Source organism: Geotrypetes seraphini, chromosome 2 (genome assembly GCF_902459505.1).
Source record: "Geotrypetes seraphini chromosome 2, aGeoSer1.1, whole genome shotgun sequence".
NCBI lineage: Eukaryota > Metazoa > Chordata > Amphibia > Gymnophiona > Dermophiidae > Geotrypetes > Geotrypetes seraphini.
The window spans coordinates 110,696,410-110,711,381 of record NC_047085.1 but is presented as its reverse complement, the minus strand read 5'-3'; positions in this window follow the sequence as shown (position 1 = coordinate 110,711,381).

Genomic DNA, 14,972 nt, shown 5'->3' with positions numbered 1-14,972 from the left:
TTAGGGATCTGAAAAATACAAGCAATGATTTTAAAATTCCAATGAATATGCACCTCTCTGTTTGAACTTTTATTTTGGTTGCTTTCTGAAACACAATTGTAAATATTTTGTCTTTTTCTAATTTTACTTGGGTGAAAAGCAAAGCGCACCAGAAAGTTCAAATGTGTGTTTGTTAAAGCCAAAAATTTCAATGTTAATTCTCAGAGACATTATTTTGCAATTCAAATGAATTGCATTGTGTGCTGCTGCTGCTGCCGCTTTTGTTGTAAGAAGAAAGCTGTCTCACATGCATAAATTTAGTCTTTCAGAAGATCCTTCTTTTATTCAGAGCTTTTGAATCAGACTTGCCACTAGCATGAAACGCAAACTAAGGTTATCCTGAAAAAGTTAACATTCCATCACTTTTGTACATTTCCATACAATAGGAACTTAAATAGACCATCAGCTCTAGGCCGGGCTTTTAATTTCTCAACTGTTTTTCCTGTCTTCCTATAAAACCAGAGCAGAAAGTCTACATGTATTGTTCCAGCAAATTTCTATACAAAATAAATATGGCGTTGAGTCATGGCATCCTTCAATCTGCACCTGGCATATATTCTGCAAAGTGCAATACAGATATCTCAAAATAAATTTATAGCTAATAATGACTGTTGGCAGGTGTACTATAGAACAAACCGGAACAAACTGGCCTCCACCAAGATTTGGCTCTGAATTAGTTAATACAGCTTCACTCCTTTTTCCATTTACACTGTGAAGCTACCCCTACCCCCTCTTTTACTAAGGTGCGCTAATCGAATTAGCGCACGCTAAATGCTAACGTGCTAATTGGTTAGCATAAAAGAGGGCCCTAATGTGAATATAGGATAGTTTCTGTTTATATTCAAAATTACTGCCTGCCCTGACAAAATCTCGATATGAAGTGACTGGAAAATGTTATTTCTCACTAGCAGGGCCAAAAGAATGGAACATTCATCCTCTTAGCTTTAGAATTCAAGAGATGAATACATTTAAGAAACTGTTGAAGGGCCATTTTTTTGTGTGTGCGATGGCATTTGATGTGTGATGGGACAGTTAATGGCAGTTTATTTTGATGGGCTGGGAAGTAAAGAAGTAAATTTGAATTGCATGTATGGGAAGTATTATTGGATTTTGTTGCATGTCTATTTTAGGTGGCGGGTCAAAAGCGCACGAGGACAAAGGCGTGCCGACAACTGAGCGCGGACAACTGAGCGCAGGGCTTAATTGCACCGAAGAAAACCTGTATTTTAAAGGGTTCTGATGGGGGGGGTGTGGGGGGAACCCCCCCACTCTACTTAATAGGGATCACGCTGCCTCACGCTGCCATGTTGGGGGGGTGTAACCCCCCCTTACATTATACTGAAAACTTAACTTTTTCCCTAAAAAACAGGGAAAAAGTTAAGTTTCCAATATAATGAGGGGGTTACAACCCCCCAAACCCCCCCACAATGATAGCGCTCAGTTGTCCGCGCTCAGTTGTCCGCGCTCGGTTGTCAGCGCGCCTTTGTCCTCGCGCGCTTTAGACTATGAACCCTATTTTATTATGAATGTTTTTGATTTTCTGTAATGTGTCTTGGATAAAGGCAGAATTACAGTAGAAATGAATGAATAAATATGTAGTTCGGTGCTAATTACCTCTGAAATAAACTATTCCAATAATTTGTCAATGTGGCATCAATATCCATTTGACCTTTATTCTCTTTGCAGTGGGAGTATTTATTTATTTATTTATTTAATCCGCTTTCTATCCTGTTGTCCCCCAAGAGCTCAGAATAGGTTACAGGTTAAACATACATAATTTCAGTACAAGATTACAATGCAAGTTTTTATTCTAACTTGGCACATATTAGGGGTCTGATATTAATATGCATAATATACAGTTTACCGGTTACAGTTTGCTATAGTTATCCTTACAGTTCAAGTTTTATAATAATAATAACAGTTTATATACCGCAGTACCGTGAAGTTCTATGCGGTTTACAAAAGATTAAAAGACGTTACAAATTGAATGAACTTAAAAGAGGTGAAGGAAAGTGGTTAAATAGGTCAAGAGAACCGTATTGAGGAGAAAGAGATGTACGGGTCAGCTGTCTAGATATTTCAGGAGCAGATATGTTTTTAGGCGTTTCCTGAATTCCTCATAAGTAGTGGGCGATAGCAATTGCTCTAAATCTTTACCCCATAATGCTGCCTGATGTGAGAGAAGGTGTTCATGGTGTTTTTTCAGTTTACATCCTCTAACTGGGGGGGGAAACGAAGTTCGAGTGTGAGCTTCTCTTGTGTCTGTTGGCTGAGAAGGAGAAAAGGTCAGTTATGTATTTAGGGGCTAGTCCGTATAGTACTTTAAAGCAGAGACATGCAAACTTAAACTTTACGCATGCTTCCATTGGCAGCCAGTGCAACTGCCGGTAGTAAGGTGTCACGTGATCAAATTTCTTTAGTCCGAAGTTTAGTCTGACCGCTGCATTTTGCTTTAATTTTTATCCTAATTTTGCTGCATTTTGCATTAAGTTTTATCCTAATTTGACACACATGGACAGTTTACAGGTTAGATTTGCCATAGTACCAGTGCAAGATTTTACAATGCAAGCTTTCCTTACATGGCACTTACTGGTTCTGGTACCAATATACAATTCTTTGTAGTCCATGGGTCAAGGGCAGGGGATTAGATGACGAGGTAGGTTTTTATTGCTTTTCTAAAGTTTGAGGAGTCTTTCAAGGGATCTGATCTGTGGTGGCAGTCGATTCCAGGGGCTCGGTATGAAGTGGAAGCCAGACTGTTGTTTGGCAGCTTGCAGTCGAAGGGCACGACCAGGGGGCGTTTTGAGGCATATTTAATTCTGGGAGTGGAGGGACCGGATAGGCACATATGGAGGAAGTTTAGCTATCACGTAGCCCGGTGCCATGTCATGCAAGGATTTGAACACTAGCATCAGACCCTTGAAGACACAACGTTTGGCTACAGGCAGCCAGTGAGCCGACGCTAGAGCCTGGGAGACAGGGTTGCAGGCACGGAGGTTTTTTAGAAATCTGATCACTGTGTTTTGAACACACTGGAGCTGTCATACTTTCTTCGCCGTGAGACCATTGAATAGCACGTTGCAGTAATCCATGTGGGAGAGTACTAAGGCATAGAGTAGTTGGTCAAAGCCAGACTCTGAAAAGTAGTTCCTTATTTTTCGGAGTTGTCGCAGGTAGTAAAATAAGGAAGATACCGCCTGAGAGGTACGGTCGGAAAGCGACAGATTGCAGTCAAGGAGTATTCTTAAGCTGCGCACGTCCCAGCACAGCGAAGCACAGTGGCAGCATTCTTTGCGGATCCAAAGGAATTCCATCTTGGAGGTATTTAGTTGTAGTTTATTGTCGGACATCTAGTTTTTGATTTCCAAAAGTCAGTTTAGGAGTTTTGCAATCATGGGCTTCTCCTAATGGTAGGTACAGTCGGATGTCATCCGTGAAGGAGTGAATCTGTATTTGATATTTGCGGGCTATGTCTAGGCCAGGTCTAATGTAGAGATTGAATAATAGGGTACAGACTGGGACTGAGCCTGACTCAATGACTGAACCAATTTTTACAGCACATGTATAAACAGTGCAAGTCAGCTTGTAAGCATTACTGATGCACAGTGGCTAGATTTCTCTCTCTCTCTCTCTTTCTCTCGTTGTGAATGAACTCTCAGCAGAGTTCCCAGCTTTGGCTAGCCAAAGAACAGATGCTGCACTTGAGAATTAAATATGGGTCTCCCGCAAGGAAACATACAGTGCTGCCAATGAGCTATTGCAAAAGTCTATTTGGTCAGGAGCCCAGCCCTTATAAATCTCATTCTTGAAAATATATAAAGGACTAGTAGGAGAACAGGAGGCTGAACAGGCGTGCAGCCAAACAAAGACAGCACAGATGTTAAGAGGAATAAGAGGCAGCATATATAGGAAGAGCCTCGGAGACGGCCTCCGTTTCGGTAAAAGAATCATCTCTGAAATCTCACATTGTAGTGAGTTCAGCAGCACTGATGAAAATCCCCTCATTGCCAGGAGGCAGCAGTTAGATCACCCAGAATAAAGAAACTAAATGTCAGAAAAAAATAGCACTGGAAATTTCTGAAAACAGGGTGGAGCAAGCAGAAGCAGTGGGACCTAAATAAGCAGGTCAATGCGGATACTATCAAAAGAACAAAAGCAAAAATCACCAGGAAAGGGCTGAGGGGGTCGCTAGAGAATAAAGAAAAAAAGCAGATGGTGCAAATAATGAAGTATTTTGGAGTTACTACAATTCTCAAATATCACTGCGCAACAAATTTTAACTTTTTTTCTGGGGCAAGAAGAAAATGAGATTTACTTTATAGAATTTGACCTCCTGTGTATGAAAATAGCCTCAGTTTTCTCCTATCATGTATAGTTTTTGAGCAATTCACAAATCGCAAATATTTATAGCATGAGAAGTCATAATATAACGCATTGCACCGATTTAAGAGTTCCTATAAATATTATTTTCTAGAATCATTTTGCTGTTGATGTGCATTTATAAACGAGATTAGGAGCATCTCTAATTAATGTTCAACAATAGTCAGCCAGCATTGATGAATTTCAACTGCCCTGATATCATTTCTCCATTGTAGCAATGTCCTGGTGAAACCTTTCCCCGTGCTCATCACTAACACTACCAAGATTATCGGGGGGGAAAAATCCAGATGCGAATGGAGAAAATGAATTTTTAGGGCTCCATTTACAAAGCTGAGCTAGTGGTTTTAGCACGCGCTAGACGCTAATGCCATCATTGAGCTGGCGTTAGTTCTAGTCGCGTAGCACGGGGTTAGTACGTGCTAATATTCTGCGTGCGCTAAAAATGCTACCGCAGCTTAGTAAAAGGAGCCCTTAGTGACATGTTGCAATTGAGATCGCAGAATGCTTTAAGCATCGTCTCCACCATTTGGATATTGTCTGGTGCCTTCCTATTTCCCAGAAAATTCTGAATTACATTTACCGACTATCGCAAAGTCAGTTTTACTGGTTTTGTGATCGTTCCCCAACCCGATTCACTAAACTGCTGCCCGATCAATCTCCTCTCCTCTCCAATCCACCCATGCAAATTAGTAAAACCCCATGTAAAATAGCCAAGCGATTGATTCACTAACAATTGCTTGGCTATTTTGCATCGGGTTTAACTATTGTCAAACCCAACTGCTGAAGACCTGTCGGTAACTGTGTTGCCTTGCCAAAGCAATGACCAATCAGAGACTTCCTTAGGCTATTCACTAAGTGAGTCCCTGATTGGGTTCATGCGCCTGAGGCCCTTCTATCAATGCCTTTTCTCATGTCCTTGCAAGATCAACTGTTTTAATATTTCAGAGTTTGTTATAAGCATTAAAAAATAAAGCGAAAATGTTAATTTTTGCATTATAATGCTCTTTTGCCAAAAATCTGAGGGTTATACCAAAAAATTAAGGTCAGTGTTGAAGTCAGCGACCCCAAATCACTATAGAACACCCACTAAAATTCATGCCCCAAAATGTCTGTTACACAGTGATAATTGATGATTTTATGATAATTTATGTTTAATTTTGTATTTTATGATATCCATGCATTTATGTTTAATTTGCAAGATATGATATATTTGTTTATGCTTTTTATGAGTTAAGGTTAGTTTTAAAATAATTTATGCTTAATTTCTGTATTTTATATCTCTGTGTAATGCAATCTAACTAGAATTTTATGACTTATGATATAGAAATGTTTTAAATAAGTTAACTGATTTGTACAAATCAGTAGTAATATTAGATTGCAGCACAAAAGTACATTATTGAAGCACAAATTTACAACTAGCAAAATGGTCAACATATCTAGTTCTCTTCTGCTTCTACTCCTTAATATACAACGTACTAGCAAGAAGAGTGGCTAAGGATAAGCATCAGTGCTGACTCAGCTGAGGTGGGAGGATGGTACACAGGAAACCATATAGAGTGGGTGCTGAAAACATCTCAGTCCAACTAACCAACTTCCTAAATTCTGAGCATTATTTTGCCACTCTAGCTGAAAAGAATGTTATCTTATTTCGTTAAGTGCCAATTTCCAGAAATGAAATTCTATGGGTTGTTTGTTTGTTTTTTTTTACACTGTTTCAGATCATTGATTGAATCATATCCACGTCATTCTCTTGGCTGAGCTGAGAATTTTTCAGCACCCCCTTGTAGTGTGAAGAGTTTTAGGACTCCTTTTACTAAGGTGCGCTAGCGTTTTTAGCGCACGCAGGAAATTACTGCGTGCTACGCTTCTAAAATTGAAAGGGGATAGATTCCGTACAAACATAAGGAAGTTCTTCTTCACCCAGAGAGTGGTAGAAAACCGGAATGCTCTTCCGGAGTCTGTCATAGGGGAAACACCCTCCAGGGATTCAAGACAAAGTTAGACAAGTTCCTGCTGAACCGAAACGTACGCAGGTAGGGCTGGTCTCAGGGCACTGGTCTTTTACCAGAGGGCCGCCGTGTGAGTGGACTGCTGGGCACGATGGTCCACTGGTCTGACCCAGCAGTGGCAATTCTTATGTTCTTATGTACCCCCTTGGATGTAATAAAAGTGAGCCAAGTAGAGGACAATCAAGCCATTGTGACATCACTGATGAGGTTGGCTCTTATTGGTAGAATGATGCATTATGACATCAGAATCTCAGCTCTGGTTACCAGAGACTAAGTGCTCCTTTTACTAAGGTGCACTAGGGCTTTAACACTCGGAATAGCGCACGCTACATTGCCGTGCACGCTAGACCTTAACGCCAGTATATTTTAAACAGTTTAGCCAGTTAAACGAGCAACGGCTTTACCTTTGCAGTCATCTTGTGAAACAAGGAGCTCGAAGAAATAATAGAGCGTTTCCAAGATAAGTACAGATTCATTGACCTATTGCTGTAAATATACTGGTCATTATGTACTTTGGAGTATAATCTGCACTAGTTGGAGGTGGTCAATTACTAGGCTATTTAAACCAAATGAGCCCAATTACGTTGGGAACAGAGTTAAGTTAGGTGTTGCTAGGCATCTTCGATGTAGGGGCCTAGCGGCACCTAACCTAAGCACATCTTAGAGAATCAGGCTCACAATATTTTTTGGAGGCTCTGACAAAGCTTCACTCTAATTTGTGCAAATAAACAATCGCATTGATGTAGAAATAGTGCTTCAAAGATTATGGTGGTATAGAAGAATAAAGTTATTATTATTATTATTATTCATTGCCCCAGATACAAAAATTTAGACTGTGAGCCCGCTAGGGACAGAGAAAGTATCTGCATATAATGTACGCACTGCTGCATCTGTCTAGTAGCACTAAAGAAATGATTAGTAGCAGTTATCCAGGCATCATCAAAAGCAACAGTACTCACATAGCTGTGCAGGGGAGTGGCTGAGTGGTTAGAGTAGCTGTCGCTCAACACCTTAAGGTTCCGAGTTCAATTCCTACTGTAGCTCCTTGTGACTCTGGGCAAGTTACTTAGCGCTATATTGTCCCAGAGACAAAAAATAAGTACCTGTCTAAAATAAGTAAACTGCTTTAATTGTAACTGCACATATATCAAGTCCCATCCCCTTTACCATTAACTTAGGTCAGACATACAGCTGAATATTGGCAGTACCTAGTTACCTAGTCTTCAGCAAAGTATCATGCCCATAGTCTGGAAGGAATCCATTATTTACCTTATTATCAAAGATCATAACATCAATCCTGAGGTCAAATCAAATTACAGACCAATTGCAAATATCCCCTTCCTAGCGAAGCTGACTGAGAAGGTGGTTTTCAATCAAATATCTGAGTTCATAGAAAAAAACAATATTTTACATCCAAATCAAACAGGCTTCAGGCAGCATTCTTCTACGGAACACTCCTTAATTGGCATGTCCACCTCCATACTCTACTACTTGGACCATCACAAATCTGTTCTTCTAATATCCATTGACCTCTCAGCAGCTTTCGACACAATCGATCATAATCTTCTTTTAGAAAGACTACAGACCATTGGTATCACAGATAAGGTTCTTTCCTGGTTTAGATCCTATTTCACTAATCGATCCTCGATTGTGTCCTTTGACAATAGTATTTTGGCGCGATTCTCAGCTACATACGGCATTCCTCAAGGGTCTATCCTCTCTCCCCTGTTATTTAATATTTTTCTTGCACCATTGATGACTCTATGCCAATCCATTGGCTTTAACATTTTTGCTTACGCAGATGATATTCAACTGCTACACCCACTAGACTCCAATAATCCCCTTGAAATAACAGCAATCAATAAGAAACTTGAACTGATTCACCAATGGCTCAAGGCAAATAGACTAGTTCTTAATGTTAACAAATCAAATGTCATGCTCTTCCCCTGGAAAGGTCATAAGCTCCTGTTTCCAATTTCTATTAAAGGTTCCATCCTGCAGTCGATCAGTAGTATTAAGATCCTTGGGGTTATTTTTGATTGCAAACTTACCTATCATGAACATATTAGTAGTATTGTTAGATCTACCTTCTTTAGACTACGTCAAATTCGTTCAGTTTCTAAATTCTTATACCCCAAGTCACTTAATACACTAATTCATAATAATAATAATAATAATAATAACTTTATTCTTGTATACCGCATTACCATGGAAGTTCTATGCGGTTAACAAATGAAGAGACTGTACATTTACAGCGAAGTTACAATTTCAGTAATGTTACATTTACATTTTAGACGATACATTCATTCCCTGGTGATTTCAAAAATTGACTATTGCAACGCGCTATTTAAAAGAATTGCCCAAAAAGAAATCTGACGTTTACAGATTGTTCAAAATGCTTCAATTAAACTCATAAGGAAAGCTAAAAAATTTGACCATGTAACACCTCTACTTAAGGAAGCGCATTGGCTTCCAGTTGCACACCGCGTAACATATAAATTAAGTCTATTGACTTTCAAATCTCTTCTCTATAAAACTCCCGCCTTTATTCATAGACTAGTGATTCCCTATACATCAACAAGATTACTCAGGTCTACTGACCAACATCTTTTAATAGTTCCCTCACTTAAAACCATAAATACACGGCAGCAATTTATTTTCTCCGTCACAGCACCCCAAACATGGAATTTACTCCCAATTCATGTACGGGAAGAACATAATTTAGATAGATTTAAGAGCAAGTTAAAATGCTTTCTTTTTAAAGATGCATTTGACAACTAGTAAATTAGGTTAGGTATACCAACTAGAAAATCAGATTAGGTTCATCAACTGAACCTTAGTTCTTAATTTCTTTGAAGTTCACTGTTTTCCCCCTTCCTATTGTTTTTTCCCTTACTCTTCATACTTACTATCATTAACTTGTATTTCTTTCCCTATTTTTTTCCTTTTGTTCCATATGTTTTCCCAAATCACCTGTGGTTCCTACATTGGATATGTTCAAACGCCACCTTTTGGAGATTTTAAAAGTTCCACAAAACTCTTTTCCGCCTATTTCAAAAATTTATTATATTCCTTCGGGGAAGAAGAAAACCCCAGAAGACCAACAAGAACCTGTAATTGATGTACTGGATGTGACAAATTTGTTAGAAACATCAGAGACAGAACAGATCAGTGCAGCCACACTATTTGTTCAACTAGCTTTAGATTCAGATAGAGATTGGCTTTTGAAGATGTTTTTTAAGCATAAAGATGTAATGTTTCTGAATCAAAAAATTAGAATGTATCCAGATGTGTCCAGATTAACTAAGAAAAAGAGGAAACAGTTTTTGCTTTTGAGACTCCCAGGTTTTAAAATTGGGGGCTACATTTGTATTACGATTTCCATGTAAATGTTTGATTAACTTTAAAGGAGTTAGATATATTTTCTTTGATTCTTCGCAGTTATCTAGATTTATTATGGATAAATGACGTTGAGTGGACGCTTCCAAGTTGATTTTGCAGCATTTTCATCGAACTATTTATTTATTTATTTTAAAATTTTATATCCCGCTTATCAACTAAGCGAGTAACAATAACAGACTTTACATTATATGTCAAAGACACTCATAAAAAACTCCTATTGAGAAACAAGAATAAACACTCACAGTTAATATATTAGGCCCATTTCAGGTCTTCTTTTTATTTGCCTATAAATAATTTTGGTTTGAATTATGCTCTGTTTATGAAACTCCTTCTCCAATATTGTGGACTAATAAACAGTTGAAAGAATATTTATTTTCCGTTATCCTTTTCTTTTTTTTTTTTAATATTTATTCATTTTTAAACTTATAATGTGTGATAACATATCCATACAAATAACCATAAATATATCACTTAATAATCAACAATGATACATATCCTTTTCTAATAATTATTTGTATTTCTATGGATACTGTTTATTTTGATATGATTGTTATTTATCATAAAAAATGTGAAATTCAATAAAGAATAAAGAAAGAAAAAAAGGAATTATAGGCTGTTTCAATGACCATTCAAGACTTGGTTAATGCATATTTACAAAACAGGAAAATTTTACGGAATGCCCGTAGGCTCGACAATGGACACCTTAAGTGGGCTGAACATGCAGGAGTTAGAGATAGGATGGGATTAGGGAAGGGTAGGAAGGGGTTAAGATTGGGAAGGCTGGATTGGATGGGTAGGCTGCGGTGGTAGAGGATCGGTGGATATGGATGATAGGAGGAGTTAGGAGAACAGGCTGGGTAGGAAGATTTAGGTGGGATTTTGTTGTATGAGGGAAGATTGGGGCTGGAAGAGTGATTTGGAAGGACGGTGGGAGGGAAAGGTCCCACCCATACCTCCCTGATTTAATGGGGAGGTAGTTTGTGGTGAGGACTTCGCGTTCGATTCAAAGTTTTGGCAAAAATGGGAGGGGGTTGGTGGTTGCAGAGGGCCAGTCAATTAGATGGCGAAAGGATATGGTTTGCTTGAGTGTGTCACCGTCTAGAGTAATTTGGATTTGAAGGCTCTGTGGTACTACGGGTCTGTGGGGAGTAGATAATATAGCAGCTAGTACAACATCAACTAGCTGGGGAAGGGTAAAGGAATGTGACATTGTCTATGATATGTTAATTGATGTGATTCATGTATTGACCTGTTATATTGGTATGTTAGAAATGTTAATAAAGCTGCAGCTTGCCACCATGTTAATAAAGCATGTTAATAAAGCATGTTCTTGCCACCATGATTGGCTTTAAGGTTTTATGTTTAAATAGGATGTGAGTTGATGTGAGGATGAATGCGTGTGAATGCCTAAGTTATACTTTCCTGAAAAAACAAATACAGTAATTCTATGTGGTAATCAATTCCAGGTCATAGCTACCTGATACAGAAAAGAGAACATAACATATATTTTTAGATCTAATTATTTTAGAATGAGGGAAATGTAGAACCATTTGATTTCAAGGTGAACAGTTCTCACAATAACTTACAATTAATCATAGACTGAACATGTATGGTGTAGCTTTGCCAGGCAGTATTTTAAATATCATCATACATAATAGGAAGCTAGTGGAGTATGACAAATAACAGTGATACTTTATCATATTTATGTACCGAATACAATAACACAAGAAAAATAGTGACAAACTGCAAAGTGATATAACAAAAATAAAAAGCAGATACCCGGAGAAATGTATTAAAAAATCTTATACCAGAGCATTATACAACCATAGGGAACGTTTATTAACATATACCGAGCCAGAACCAGAAGAAGATCAGTTGGTTTGTGTCTTACGGCATTCTCAGCAAGCAAGAAAATTCGGGAATGTTATCAAAAAATATTGGAACTGATTATCTGTCCATCATTGTTTCAGAGAGATTAAGATACTGACAGCATATTCTAGAAACAAAAATTTGCAAGAGATGGTTTGTCCGACTAGTAGCTTTGGGCCCATCTAAAATACCTAATGAAGTTGAAAGAATAGGTCACTATCGATGTGGACATTGTATTATATGTCAAAATGCTGTAGAACGTGACTGTTTTACTAATCCAGTAGACAGTAAGATTTATAAATTAAAAACTTTTACTACATGTGACTCAAGTGGAGTAATCTATGCAATACAATGTCCTTGTAATAAATTATATATAGGACAGACCTCACGTCTGTTTAAAACACGCATCATTGAACACAGATCCTGTCTGGGGTGTAGAAAAATGGAGGCTCCGATGGTCCAACATTGTCTAGAATTAAATCATATCTTTGCAGAGATGCGATGTTGGATTATTGAGCAAATACATCCCTCCAAGAAAGGTGGAGATTTTAAAACTTTTTTGAGGCAGTGTGAGCAAAAATGGGTGTTTAGATTAAAATCGTGTATGCCAAATGGCTTAAATGCTAGAATAGAATGGCGAGCCTTTTTTTGAAGAAAATCTTTCCTATCTCATAGTATGCGGGGTGGGTAACGCCTCCACAAGTTTGATTGGTTGTGACCATTATTAAAACCCGCCCAGAACGCCGAGCCACCATTGCTTAAAAGTGAATCAGTGAAGCGGTTGCTCGAAGATACAATGTAAGCCATTTGCTACTAATTTTCATTGGATAAAAAGAGTTGTGAAGAATGTTTGAATGATTATGTTATATTTGCAGAGACCTCCCCTGACCCAGCGAATCTAAGCGAAACAGGGCCTGTCGGGAGTCTGAGAAGTGTATTCCTCCCCTGCTTGGAAAATATATCGGCAGAGGGAGAAGAAAACGAACTGTTTGGATTCAAACTATGCTTGGGGGACAGTGCTATTATTGAGATAAGTGTTGCTATTTGGACTATAAATGAAAAGGTATTTAAATGTTTTTTCCTATGCAGCTTTAAAGTTGTGTACGGCTGGCATAGAGGTCTTTCAGGTGAATTTTTCACCGGAAGAAACTGAGGTCGTTTCTCCATTTTAATGAAAGTTTTTTTGTCCTTTAAGTTTCTCTCTTTTTTTCCTCCAAGATAGTGAAATTATTGGAACACGTTTAAGTGGTGACCTAAAAAAATAAAATCCCAGGTGCAATAAAAAACAGACTTCCATGTCACTTCAAGTATGTCCACCATCTTGAGTCTGATATGCAGATATATAGAAGACCATATGTTATGTTCTCTTTTCTGTATCAGGTAGCTATGACTTGGAATTGATTACCACGTAAGATTATTTGTTTTTTAGGAAAGCATAACTTAAGCCATTTAAATGCACTCGTCCTTAGATCAACTCACATCCTATTGAACCATATGCACATCATTCTCCTCTTGGTTGGGTTGAGAACTTTTCAGCACCCCCTCATACAATTGGTCCTCAGTCAAAAGATTTAAAGTCAGATGTATAGAAAAAGGCAAACAAATCTAATTGATGGCTCTTATTTCAGATGAAGGTAAAAAAAACCCCAATGATTAAAAATTAAAATAAAAAAAAACCAAGCAAATCATTAATCTTAGGGTCAAAACTGTTCTCCAAATGCATTGTTCAGCACCAAATTATGAAAATGTAAAATTTTTTGAGAGATAATATCATAAAACCTATCCTTTGCTTCTAACCATTTCCCATAGCACAGTAAAATAAAATACAACTCAATATATCTACTAAAGTATCATCTGATATCTCACAAGCTAAAATCTCTACAGCTGAAGGGTTTTGCGAACCCAATAGAGTTATATTAAAGAAATCCCTATAAACCAAAGCAATACCACCACTCTTCTACTCATGTTAGGTAAATGTGAAATCTTGTACCTAACAGGACATAAATCTCTTAAGAAAGGATCATCAATCAATTGCATTCATGTCTCAATAAAAAATTTGAATCCTGGTTGATGTTCCTCAGTCTAGTCCTTGATAAAGACAGCCTTAATGCTCACTGATCTTGCACTGACATAGCAACATGGGATAGGAATATATGAATTAGACTCATTAGTCTCCTGTTTTAAAACAATTAAGTTTCTATCCATTTCTATGGCTACTATTCCAAATTCTTATTATGATAATATGCTATAACAAATTCCAAAGAAAAATTATTTCTTTTCTTTATGTACAATTCCTTGAGAACAAATCTTTCTGTCAAATTCTTTCACACTGCCATAAGGAAAAAATGTAACTGGAAGGAGGATACATATATCAACCAGAAAAAGAGCTTCATATTCTAACAGAAACTTTAGAAATAATAAAGAAGACCATTCAAAATAGGAAAACACAGTTTTTATTTGACGTACTCCCAGGACATAAAAATGGGCCTGACGTGGAAATATTTCACCAAAATGGCTGCACTGGGGCAAGTTTACTGAAACAATAAATACAAAAGACTGTATATAATACAGTTACGAGGGGATGCTGAAAAGTTCTCAGCCCAACCAACTTCCTAAATTCTGAGTTTAATTGTGCCACTGTAGTGTCAATTTGTTTTTTGTCGCAAAGCTATATGTTGACATTGTTTCAGATCATTGATTGAACCATGTCACTGAAAAGTGTCGAGCCGTCATGAAGTTCCTATTCCTGCAGAAGAAAACTCCAAAGGAAATCCATGAATGTATGATACAAACATTGAGTAACAATTGCCCATCATACTTCACAGTGAAGAATTGGTGTACAAACTTTTGGTGTGGAAATTTAGAGACCAAAGATGCAGCAAGGTCTGGGAGGCCTCAAATGGTGTCAACTCCTCAAACTGTTGACCATTTCCATGACCTGATTTTGGAAGATTGGTGAATATTGGCTAAAATAATTGCTGAAACATTACAGATATCCAGGGAATGTGTTAGGTGTACTGTATAATCCACAAGCAGCTGGGTATGCAGAAGGTGTCAGTCAAGTGGGTGCCCAAATGTTTGAATGCTGGTGAGAAATGATGTTGAGTGGACGCTTCCAAGTTGATTTTGCAGCATTTTCATCGAACTATTTATTTATTTATTTTAAAATTTTCTATTCCGCTTATCAACAAAGCGGGTAACAATAATAGACTTTACATTATATGTCAAAGACACTCATTAAAAACCATCATCTTGTATTCCAATCAAATAGGA